At 41.8% G+C, this 13,195-nt stretch overlaps 1 long non-coding RNA gene across 3 annotated transcripts in view; it reads left to right on the forward strand.

Annotated features, from left to right (window-relative positions):
• Nucleotides 1–239: 239 nt before the first annotated feature.
• The window catches only part of LOC136529382 (uncharacterized), a 38,222-nt gene continuing 25,266 nt past the window's right edge, over nt 240–13,195 (forward strand). Inside the window, exons 1-5 of one of the 3 annotated variants that reach the window (XR_010777277.1) lie at nt 240–1,480; nt 1,639–1,701; nt 1,822–1,931; nt 7,470–7,544; nt 8,179–8,278. This is a non-coding gene — a long non-coding RNA (uncharacterized lncRNA). Of the gene's footprint in view, nt 1,487–1,638; nt 1,702–1,821; nt 1,932–7,469; nt 7,545–8,178; nt 8,878–13,195 lie in introns of those variants that run through there. The other 2 variants (XR_010777276.1, XR_010777275.1) reach the window with 2 other exon arrangements.

Raw genomic sequence — 13,195 nt, forward strand, 5'->3', positions numbered from 1 at the left:
TTGATTAGCAAGCCGTCCATTGCATGCCCCAATCTCCCGCTGATTCTGCTGCTGATCCAATCTCCCGCTGATTCTGCTGCTGATCCAGTCAGCGTACTACGTGCTTAATAAATAATCTCGGAGCGGCCTCACCCCCTTCAAGCTCAGCGTAGTACTGCCTTAAGCCCAGGTACAAGCCCCCGCCCCATCCAGCTGGCAGGCCATCACCCACACCCACTCCCACTCTCTCCGTTCTAGCTTCCTCCTCCTGCTCCAAGTACGGCTGCCGCCGCTCATCACCGGATCAAGAAGAACGGCCGATGGATTCGATCGGTCTCCTATCCAAGACGACGAACTGCTCCATGTTTTGATTGTGTGTTTATTACTCGTACGTACTGTACTGTATTTAGTTGCAGAAATAGGAAATAGCAGCGGTGGATTAGGCCCTGAAGAGATTGACAGAAGAGAGCGAGCACCCGGCGCGGCGGCCGGCATGGAGCGCATGCCGTCCCCGTCGCGTGCTCGCTACTCTTTCTGTCAGCCTCTCTGTCGTCCTGGGCCGACGCCGCCGAGCCTTGTTGCTCTGATCTGGGCAGCAGCTGCTGCGTGGCTACTGGTGCTAGTGGGGCGGCAGACGCTGAGACGCCACTCGCTCGCGCGGTGGAAACTGTGCCAGGATGCGCAGTCGCAGAGATGGACGACACGCATGCTGCGAGGGGACGACGGCTTTTGCAGGCACCAAGGACATGTCGCCTCATTATCTTCTAGATTTCCCATATTTTTTTCTCTCAATTTGATTCCTTTCGGTCAGGCTGTCGGGGGCTACTACCGAGGAAGAGGAAGAGGATGAGGCCGCCCGCCCATAGAGAGGAGCAGGAGCAGGAGCAGCCAAGCCAAGAGTACTTCCACGCCTCTCATGTGGTAGGTTTCGCAGTACACTAAAAATCACTTCCAAGGAAGGAGCCAGTCCGTGGTAGGTTTTGTGGTACACTGAAAAATGATTGGTACTACTAGTTTTATTTGCCGTTTATTTTTGCTTGCATGCTCCTGATGCAAGATTTTCTTCTCTCCCACTTCCTCACACTCCGGTCTTGCTGCCTCACCTCACCTTGGGAGCTGAATCATGACATGCCGACAGTACACTGCGGCACTGTAACGATTTAACAGAACAAAGACCGCATCATTTCTCCCTCTCTCACTCTCCCTCTCCCTCTCCCTCTCCTTTCTTTCTCATGGTGCGCATGTCGTCTTTGACACTGTAGCCATTATTCTAGCTAGCTCGCGCTGTTTCTGCTCTTGCTTGCTCGGGTTCTTCGTCTCGAGTTCTTGCTAGGTCCTCCTCCTGCGGCCATGGCGATCCAGGTGGTTGTTGCGCCGCCGGTGCTAATTAATAAGCTTCTGTTGGCTCAAAAATGGAGCGTGGAGGGCACCATGTGATGACCCAAATTTGGCAAAGACCCTGGACTCGACTTGCTTCTGCCAGATCTGGTTTGCATCTAAGGTTGGAGTGAGTACCTTCTTCTTCTGGTCTCTCTCTACGCACCGTCCACACATTTGGTTTTTTCATTCATGGTTTGGGCTGCCCCCCTCTGCACGAATTTTCATCTCCTCTCTCTACTACTCATAACATATCCTCGCCTCTCTTCCTCGACCTCTCAGATGCACGTACGCAGGGGTAGAGAGAACAACGCCGCAGCTCGTTACTGATGAAGAGGGTTGTTGGTAAGAGTCATTGCCCTTTTGTTTCATTGGTTTCATGGCTTCACTTCACAGTGAGTGACCTACCTATTCACAATGCATTTCTTGTGGTCCATGGCTATTCGCCTATTCTTGAATCCTCAGTGACTCATGTGCTGTTGCTGCTTCCATCGTCGTCGTCTTCTTTCCCAGGATATGGATTTGAGCATCATGAATTAATGGGGAACATCATTTGCAAATTTTACTTGACCAAGGTATGCATGCACAGACCCTTTTCTTTCTACTAGCTAACTGGCATGAGCTCTAATGCTATCTCTGAGGATATATAAAGTTCTATGGTTCAATATAAATTAATAGATTGTAGCTTGTTACAGTGGTTGCATGTGTTTACTGATTTTTTTTTTTTGAGGAAAGTGTTTATTGAATTTTGATGGACGAAGTTATGTTGGAGCTTTGGATGTTGATATGTTGCAACATTTCATTTAAAAGTTCACTCGTTTTACCCAAAACATGGCTAGAAATTAAGTTATTTGAGCATAGAAAGACCATTTCATGAGAGAAGCCCATTTGTTAGCATCTGTGGTTGAGTACACAGAATGGATTGCCTGCTTTCAAGTACTGTCATCTGAGTCTATCTCTTTCGGGAAAATGAGGTGCCGATTTGTAGAATATACAACTTGGTTGGTTTTTATTTTCGCTAACCACTGTGTCTTATGAAATTGAGATAATTCTAGCATGTAACCAAGATTTACAACAATTTGCTCTCCATGTTAGCTAGTGGAGTATACGGTATTTGCAGACAATGAAACCATTACATGAGAATGCACAACCGTAGTTTGCGTGCAATTTCAAGTGTATGGAATTGGTTGTCTTAGAATATTAAGAACTGAATTTAAGACCATGCAAGCTAATTTCATATCAAATAGTTCTATTTTTCTCCATGGGATGCTAGTTTTTTTTTTTATTTCAAGCTAGGCCATTTAATTTATTAAAAATCAGTAGCCCAGGATGGCTGGCTTCTTGTCATTAGAGACGAAAAAGTACTATTGTATCCATTACACTTCATTATTTTTTTTATAAATGTACTCTTAATCACTTTATAAATTTACATTGTCTTATTTTTTTTGTCCATGGTAGTATATAAGATGCTGCTTGTTTCACATGCGTATCTACAAACCAGCAACATATGATGACCAATAGAACTATATGTGAAGTAGCATGCATGCAGTTGCATATACTGATATACTTGTGTCTAAAATTCGCATTTTATTTCATTAAGAGGAAGTAGAGAAACATTACAAGCTACCCCTACAATGGTAAGCGCCGGGCTTACCAAAGAGGACGAGGACCAAAGAACACAAAAGAAAGAAGAAAACACCAAAAGAAGCTTGTTCATCTTAGTTCTATATATTGCTGTTGTTTTAGCCTATTGACTGAACTGCACTAGTCCACCAAATACATATACAGTTGGAAAAGAATCATAATCCAAAAGATTAAATTTGTGATGTGGTATGACACCAATTCTGTCTTGAATTGACCATGAATATGTAAGATGAGAGTACACAACTGCTGAAATGTCAAAACAGAAGGGTCTCAATGTAGCTTAGCCTGACCGTGAATAGCATCATACAAACATTGATTCACAATACCTTTATATGAGTGGTAAGGCATGTCTTCTATTACTTGAATCACCAACTTGAGTAATTCTCAACTCTAATATACATTTATATTATATTAGTTATTCATAAAATTATCTAGAAACATCATACTAATTACTCTAATGTCTTTGCTTGTGTCAATAATGGTTGAAGAAGCAATAATAGACTTTACCATAGAGTTTTTGCTTCCTCTTGTGTACTCTTTCCTTTCATTTATTGATTAACGATCAATAAGCTGAAAACTTTGAAAGAATTGGTTGTGTGTGCAGTATCAGAGGCAGAACTGTTCGCTTTTTCTAAAAAAAATTACTAATTACATTGTTATTTCATAGTGCCTCTTGCATGCATGATTGAATATGAACCTGGACCTTGATTTTGATCTGCCATATAGCAAGTTCATTCCTCGCATTCATGTGCTGGCTAGATTTTCTCAAAATTACATATGGTTGGATAATACAATTGTATTCATTCGATAGACTATAAGGTGTAAACCAAATATATGTTCTTTGCACAAAGGGTGGGATTAAGGATGTATCCTAGCTGTACAGAGCAGTAGATCATGGGCTAGGAACCCCAGCTACTAGGATTCTCATGACATGGAAAGGGTAATTTAGGTGAGGAGTAGATCATCAGACTAGTGGTGACAAACTAGCTGTTGCTATTTTTATTGGTGCTTCACCCGGTTTCTTAACTTGACCAAACTTTATTAGCCCAATTATTTAGTTAGCGGATGGCTGTGTTGTGGCACAGTACATCAGTCTTCTATAGCTCTATTGCGCAGCCAAATTTAAATTCACTTTGTGGCAAAACTGATGACTGTAATTAATGTAGGTGAGTTGTTTCTTACTACAAACTGATTGTGGTAGGCCGGCCACTATTGCATCGTTTCTTGTTTTTTTTTGGGTGGGGCGGGGGAGCATCGTTTCTTGGTTTGACCACCAATTAGTGTTGCTCTGAGCTATGGAGCCAGCACTGTAGTGTTTTATTACATGTAATCCTAAATATCTACCGCGACCAACTTCTCCAGTATAAATCTGCCACTCTGGTGCAGTCCATTGCAGATCGCTCACAAAGTGTGGCCACACCATAATACCCTTTGAATGGCCTTGCAAGACACCGCTACAAAGGTACCATGGTGTTGGCAAACACCAAGAGTAACATATGTGGATCTAGTGGCGGACCCAGGATTTGAAACGAGGGTAGTCCTAATCAAATTTTTTCAACACAATATAATAAAATCTGAAAAAATTCGCTGACCAAAAAATTGCAATAAAATCTAAAAAAGTTCACTCACTAAAAAAGTTGCAATAAAATCTAAAAAAGTTCAGTGACTATAGATCCAATCAGCCCAAGCCCTTCTCTCGCTCAGTCACTGTCCAGCGGGCATACCTGTCAGGCTCTTCCCCTACCTCTCGATGTCGCCTCCGCCATCGTCGGCGCCCGTGCGACGAGGCCGCCCCACGCGACCAAGTCCGCGGACCGAGCACCGCGCGGAGCCAACCCCCTGCCCCCCTCCCGCTACCGCGTCCAGCAGTCCACCGCACTACGCCCAACGCAGTCGCTCGCGCCCTGACCCACTCTCCCGCGCAACCGAATCGCGGCCGCCATTGACAGCGAGCTCCACGACCTGGCCCTTCCTCCTCCACTCGCCTCCGCGTCCATAAATCCCGCCCCCTCAGCACCGCAACCACACGCCGCAACCGCTCCGCCCATCCCCGAACCCTCTCCTCTCCCCAGTGCCTCCATCCACTGCCGCCACCGCATGGACGAACTCCATCTCGAGCTCTTGATCTCCCAACTCTGAACCCCTCCGGCGCAAGCACAGCGGTTGCGGCCACCCCGGCTCGTCCATCGGCTCCGACTCCCTTCCCATTGCCGCGGCCGCAGCCTCGTCCTCGGCCGGAGGGGGTGGAAGGAGGTCGGCCACGGGCGGCCATGGATGCGGCCCTGGAGTCCTTGGCGAGCTGCTCGGCGGCGGGTAGTCCCGGGCCTACCTGGACTACCCGCTGGGTCCGCCACTGTGTGGATCACTCACTAATCCAAATCAAATTTTATAAGTTTGACTAAGGTTTGTAGAAAATATCAGAAATATTTGTATCTCCAAGTAAGTTAATATTATGAAAACATATTCCATTATCCATCTAATGATACTAATTATATACCATAAATATTAATATTTTCTTATATATATTTGGTCAATGTTGAAACTCTTTGACTTCCTGGGAAGTGAGAATGACTTTCTTTCGCTATATTCTCTAAGTAACGGACAATAATAACCATAGCATATTACTCTCACACAGGAATAACTATACTACACTGGTAATGGCTCCTTTGATGAGCTTGTAATAGGCACCATCAAATGGCCCAAGTGGCAAAACCAGCCCACCCCGTACCATGCCGGGCCAGGCGGGCTGGCCCGAGCCTCTGCACATCATGCTCACGCCATGGCATGGCACGACTCACTTGTGGCATGCCTTTCGCCTCTCAACTTCACAACATGTGTGTGCGCACAAATATCACCTATTTAAGTTGAGTCAACCTTTAGTCAAAATGCCATATGGGACTAAGACTTTAATACACCCTAGCATTTAATATGGGTCTTAGGATTTATTTGATTTTAATTGAGTAAAAATAGGCCAAGCCCAATTAAAATCAACATATGTTGTCCCTTATGTGCTAGCCATCCAATTCATTGAGTGCATGATGTGGGTCGTCCAATTACAGTTGGGTTTGAGTTCTTGCCCACTCGGGATGTCATGAAACTTGGTAGATTAGTCCTTATTCCTTACGCATCTGTGTCCCTTGCCACCTCCCCAATGCTCCTCGCCTCCCCTCCCGGCCCTTAGTTCAATCCCGTCCTTCCAACATGGTTGCTCTCCTCTCCTCCGCCACGTCAATATGTAAATAATCCACTTGAGTATTTTTGTGTTTTGACATCTGAGTTCTAGTACACACCTCATCACTCTCCCTCCATGTCTTTAGATGTCACCCTGTTGGTCGCGATTGGATGAGGTGTCAGCCGGCCACATGCATGTCATCCTCTATTTGTCAATCAATCTCTTATCACTACTACACATATCCTTTTTACAGACGACAGCGATTTTTAACAGAGGCGGATGACATAAGAGATCACCTGTAACTAGGACGTGGAGCACTGTAGTTCATGAACCGCCTGTGGAAATCAAATTTTAGGGGCAGTTTTGTAGAATATGCGGAGTTGGGGCCGCATCTTATAGCTTTGGAGGCATCGCTTCTACTTGGTTTCTCTATCTGTTTCGGTCAATCTAAGCTAGGTTGTGTCGTGACTCGTGAGATTTCTTTCATGGGTTATGGTGACAGCAATAGGAGCTTGGTGATTGAGGACTTAGGTTTTGGGGAGGCTTCAAGGGTAGTACTAGCTCTTGAGGAGGGAGAGAAGATATACAAGATGGCGGCTAGTGGCCCATGCAGCCTCAGACACAAAACAGTGGCCCAGGCAGTGAGCAACAGCGCTGGTGGTGCTGCGTCAACCACCACCACAACGCTGCACAGCTCAGCCTCCACCTTCATGTCAATGGCACCACACCAGGGGCGAAGGTACACTACTTAGGGGGTGCAAATGCACCCCAAAAAATGGAAAAATAGTGAGTTGGATTAAAATTTCATCATATATGCACCCTTATGGACTTGTCTATGCACTCACAAGGCAAGTGCACCTCTTTTAATTTGCTCTAGCTTCGCCACTGGGCACCACCAGCAGACAGTATGACAGCTATGTCCCACAACTTTGTGCCCCTGTGAGTTTCATCTTCCTTGGTCATTTTGTGCTGTTGTTTTGGTTCTGGTGCAGCAGCTACCAGCAGGTTTATTTCATGTTGTTGCAATTGTAAATTTGTTAGTTACTGGTTTAGTTGTTTGAGTTTTTGAATTTTCTCTTCCATATAATGATTAGCCAAAGATTTCCTGCATACTGGAAAGTTGTGGAAATTGTTAAATGCAGTAGGTACCAATTTCATGTAGTTATTTTGAAGTGAAGACACCAGACAGTATACCTTTGCTCTTTTCTGTGCCACACTGAGAGCTTTGTATCCTCTGTTTGCTTGGCAAGGTCAGATAGCATATCCATATTTATGATCTGGACTTACTGTTTTGCAGTGTACCATCATCTTTGTCAATGTCCATACCTCCTGAGCTTTTCCTGGGGAAATCCCATTAATTTATAGATTCCTGGTATGTGATTGCGTCATTCCCAACATCTTCACTAACGTGAATAATCTTTGCAAAGTGAAGGGAATATCCAAACAGCCACTGATGTGCACTATTAAGTTTTAACTTGATCATTGAGGCAATTGCATTATTTTTATTTATGTATTATGCAAAAGAATATCCCCTTACCAGTTTGCTGGTAATGGAAACGAGATAGGGAAAACCATCCGTCATTATGTCATAGAGTGAAACAAACAGAAGATCCGTTAGTCCTATATATTTTCTTCATAACAGTTGAATTTTGTTCTCTAAAATCAGGTGAATCAAAAGTAAGGACAATTATGTCTAAGCTTTACATTATCTTCTACATGAACAAAAATAGGGAAAATGTACATTTCCAACTCTTAAGCCCTATATATTCTCACCATTCAATTGGGCAGTGATACGTACAATTATCCTTGCATTGTTGTCACTGGCATTAGAGACTAAGAAATTTGGTTTGGCAATATGAACAGTTATCCTTTTCATCCTGCAGGCCCATCAGAACTCCTATTATTATGTGGGCTTCAATAACAAAATACTGTTATTGAATTTCAGCTAGTTAAAAATGCTCTGATCTAATCCCCGCTCTGATAACCATTCTGCTGAAAAATGACAGTTTTATTCAGTTGGAAAACGTGGATTTTTTTTCCAAAAAAGTTTGCTGGGCCACAAGCTCGAGAGAAGTTCACTTCGAAGATATGTTGTGATTCGAAAAGGTAATGTGATAAAATCTAATTCCATCTCTGTGAAGTTTGCCCTGTCCTCTTTTGAAATTCTATGCTAAAGCTTAAACTCATCATCAAATGGTAACACATTATTTTTGTAATATCCTTATTTTTTAAAAAGAAAGAAAAAATGTGTGGACCAAAGTTTGACCTTTTGAACCACAAGTAGTATGGATGATCAGAGATGATGGTTGCGTTGAGCTCGCGGAAATGAATCTGTTTGGCTACTAACATGTATGATTTGGATATCGGGTATGTCTATGGGTTGCCAACCAAATTCGGGCCATCTATTCACCAAGGGTTTCTGTTCACGCTACAGTTAAAGACTAAGACCGTCGTTTCCTGTCTGCCGGTCCTATTCACACCGCCTCCGGACTCTGTGCCGCCTAGTGCCCCTCTGTGCCTCTGTTCCATATGCATAATTTGTTTTACCCCGTAATATGTCTCAAAATCTGGGATACCTTATGTCAGGACTGAGGGAGTAGTTAGGTCCTAAACAGTTCTAGATTGGTTTGGGTGTTTCAATTGGTTGTCAAATTTGTCATTGGTAGTCTGTAAATATGTACAGCAACATTATTTTAATTTCTAAGAATTATTGGTGCTGAATTTCAACAGTGTTGATACAAAAAATGTAGGTCTCATTTATCTTTCCCACGGTGCTGGTTTCACTCAAATCCGATAGGCAGTTTAGGAGTAACAGTTAAAACAGTGCTGCTGTCAGGTTAGGAATTTTCAGTGCAGAAATATTTTCATTTATTTTTGACCAAGTCAGATCCAAAGTTAGACATAAATTCTATGTAGATGTCCGAGATGTATTTACGTGATGCGATTAGTCGAGTAGTAGATTAAAAAATATGGCCGAAACAATGAGCAACTTGGAAATCTAGTCAAATTTTCAGAAACCGTGATAATTTGCAATTTAGGGTTTTAGTGAAGGATTTATTTTGGTATTCGTGAAATAGAGTTGTGATCATTGTGGAGTAGTTTTTTTTTAAGAAAAGGAAATATATTAATATCCTACCTTCTGCATCGATCAATGCATATGGCTGTTCTTTATTACAAACATGAATAAAACGGTCAGGGAATCTCAAATACATGGTTTTGTGCCATATTGGAAAACAACACCAAAACCCGCTACTGAAAAGCACGTCTATTACTAAAACTCTAGCCGTGTCTTGCAAACACTTCCATCGTGACTGTCTCAATGGTCTTGTAACCCATCTTCATCAAATGACAATCCTCCTCCTTATGTAACAGGGACTAGAACCTGGTCCAGTAAGTCCTGCAAATAAGATGCTGCTACAACTTTGTCAAACACAATGGCATTTCGTGTTAACCAAATCGCCCAACAAATTACATGCACTTGCACCCACAAGAATCTGAGATTTCAGTTTTCTATCTATCCCATCCAATCAGCCTGTAAACAGATTGTGTACACTAGTTGGAGGTAATAGATTAAAGGAAACATGAACAATTCTCCAAATAAACTTAGCAAAATGACTGTCAAAAAGTAGATGTTGTATAGACTCGTTCGAAGAACAGAAACAACACTTCATATCTTCTTGCCACTGCCGTCGTGCTAAATTATCCTTGGTTAGAATTACTCCCTTGTACAAGTACCACATAAAGACTTCGATTTTAAGAGATAGTTTTAGTTTCTAGATTAATGTGTTATATGATATAGCTTCTGCTCCTAAAAAAGCTATGTACATCGAATTGACAGAAAACAACCCATTCTGATGTAACCCCCACACAAAGCGGTCTCTCTGATTTGTTAGTTGTACATCTGCCACCATAGCCACCACATTCTACCATGCTTGCAAGTTAACACCCATTAGAGATCTCCTAAAGGCTACATTTAACAGTATCGTAGACAACACTGATCCTACATACGCATTTTTCCTTCTCACAGTGTTATATAATGCAGGAAAGAGTGATTTTAGTGGACGCGATCTTATCCACGAGTCCTCCCAAAATCGCACTTGAGACCCGTTACCTAGATCAAACTTGCCCAATGAAAGGAACTCCCTCTTGACCTTCGTAAGGCCAGCCCAAAACTAAGAATCCCCGGGCATGTATTGAGCCTGCGTCAAACTTTTGTTCCTTAGATATTTATTCCTAAGCAATTGTTGCCAAACCCCGTCTCCATTCATCAACTTAAACAATCATTTGCTTAGGAGGCACTTATTGTGAACATCTAAATTTAGGACTTCCAACCCTTCTTATTCTTTCGGTGTGCAAACTGCCTTCCACTTAGTCAATCTATACTTTTTCTTATGTTCATCACTCTGCCAGAAAAACCGTGATCTAAAGTAGTCCAACTTCTTCAAAACCCCTCGAGGAATTTCAAAAAAGGACAACATGAACATGAAAAGACTACTCAAAACAGAGTTAATTAAAATAAGTCTCCCTCCTACTGACAACATCTTACTCCTTCAACAATTGAGTCTTTTTTGAAATCTTTCCTCAACATGTTTCTAGTCCTTATTCACGAGTTTTCTATAGTGCATAGGAATTCCTAGGTATCTAAACGGGAATGGCCCTACATTACACCCAAAAATTTGTGCATATTCATTTTGATTGGCTTTGGCAGCCCCGTAGCAAAACAATTCACTCTTATGGAAATTGATGTTGAGTCCTGATAATTGTTCAAAAGCACAAAGCAAGAACTTCATATTTTTGGCCCTCTCTAGATCATTGTCCATAAAGATAATAGTGTAATCCGCATACTGAAAGACTAAAAGTCCCTCATCTACCAAATGCGGAACAACCCCTTTGATTTGTTCAGCCTCTTTAGCTCGTGAAATAAGGACAACCAACATGTCAACCACTATATTAAATAGAATCGGAGATAACGGATTCCCTTGACGCACTTCTTTCCTTGTTTGGAAATAGTGGCCTATATTATCATTGACCTTTACTGCAACACTCTCTCTAGAGATGACTTTGGATATCCATTCACACCAAGTTGATGAGAACCCTTTCATTCTAAGAACTTGTTGTATAGGCCCTGTTCGCTTATCTTATAATCCGTACTTTTCAGCTTGTTTTTTCAGTCATAATAGTGTTTTTCTCTCATAACAAATCAGCTGGAACAGTGTTTTAACTTTTTTTTCAGCGAAGCGAACGGGGTCATAAAGGGCCACTTTAGTTTATCGTATGCTTTTCCAAAGTCTAGTTTTAAAATGACACCATCTTATTTTTTTTCTATGCAACTCTTGAATTGTATAGCGACCTAGGATGAAAGTTGTCTGAGATGGCCCTATCAGCTTGTCAGACACTTTCAATAATCTATTATTTAGTACTTTTGTAAAAATCTTAAAGCTCACATTTAAAAGGCATATTGGCCTATATTGCTGTATCCGGACCGCATCAGTAATCTTTGGTAATAAAGTAAGTACCCTAAAATTTGAACTATGAATGGGCAGTCTCCCAGCATGGAATTTATGAAAAAGGCACTTCAAATCCGACTTCACAATCTCCCAAAAGAATTGGTAGAATTCAGCGAGAAAGCCATCCGGACTAGGTGCCTTGTTATGTTTCATATCCAAGACTGTCATTTTAACCTCCTCACTGAATGGAGTCATCAATACCTGTTTCTCCTCCTCTAAAACTTGAGGTATGTCATATCTCAAAGTCTGATCCATTGAGAAAGAATTTTGTATATAAGGTTCAAACAATCCTTTATAGTATTCAGTTATAAAATTTTCTAGGTTCGCATCTCCAACAATAATTCCTTCTTCCTGTTCTAACTGTGCAATTTGCCTCCTATTTGCCACCAGATGGAAATACTTAGTATTATCATCTCCTTACAATAACTTTGTTGCTTTTGATCGTTGGAGCCAGTAAATCTCCTTCTCTCTCAGCAACTTAGTTAATTGCCCTTTGAGGTGATGTCTAAGATCCTCCCCTTGCGGTGATAATAGACATGCCTCTGCCTTTCTGTCTAAGACATCTATCTTGGCTAAAAGATTAGATTTATGCTTCTTGTTTTGTGAGACTAAATTCCTAGCCCATCGTCTAAGGAAACATCACAATCTTATTTTATTTTGCCACCGTTCCATGGGTGATCGACCCCTATCCTCAGATTCCCAAACCTCTTTCACCATGTCAAAGAAACCATCTCTTGTTAGCCATCCCAGTTCGAATTTAAAATTCCTAGCATTGCCTCTATGAGATGGTTCCCCTCCATCTAGCAAAAGCGGTGTGTGATCTGAGATTTCTCGGGTAAGTGCCTGAACGGAAGCTAGCGGAAATTTTTGTTCCCAATCTGTTGTTACCAAAATACTGTAACACCCTCGGTGTTACCGCTTAAACAACTTGCTAAACTATATCATGAGCATCATGTTTATGTGTCAATGCATGTGATAAAGTGTGTAGATTAATTTTTGTAACTCAAAATGATCAACGAAAGTGCTAAATGAAAGTTGATTCAATAGTCATGTTATATCACTTAGGGCTTAAAATCAATTTTTATTAAGAAAAAATACTATAGAACATGTATGTGACACTTAAATAAAGTTGGAAGTACAAACTTGGTAGATGACAATGCAACATTTGTTTCGGTAAATAAATGTTGTCCAATAGTATTTTTGATAGCTCAATGATTGAAGTTGGAATTTAATTCCCGCCTCTAGAACTAAAATGATCAAGTCTGAAAACCTAATGACGATGCCATTTTGGCAATTAAATTTTGATTAAAATTTTAAACACTAGATTCGTGTTTTTGCACTGTTGGTTATACCAAAGTGAGTACTTGAGCATGGTGTAGGTCGAAGTCGTGTTGGAGATCACGTTGCTCTCGTAAAAATTGCCCAAACTTTGTTAGAACGCGTTGAGGTCATGTTTTGGCGCTCCGTTCGTGAAACTGCGCCTAGCCTGACGAACTTATTTTGGCGTGTCTCTATA

Source organism: Miscanthus floridulus, chromosome 19, assembly GCF_019320115.1.
Source record: "Miscanthus floridulus cultivar M001 chromosome 19, ASM1932011v1, whole genome shotgun sequence".
Classification (NCBI taxonomy): Eukaryota; Viridiplantae; Streptophyta; class Magnoliopsida; order Poales; family Poaceae; genus Miscanthus; species Miscanthus floridulus.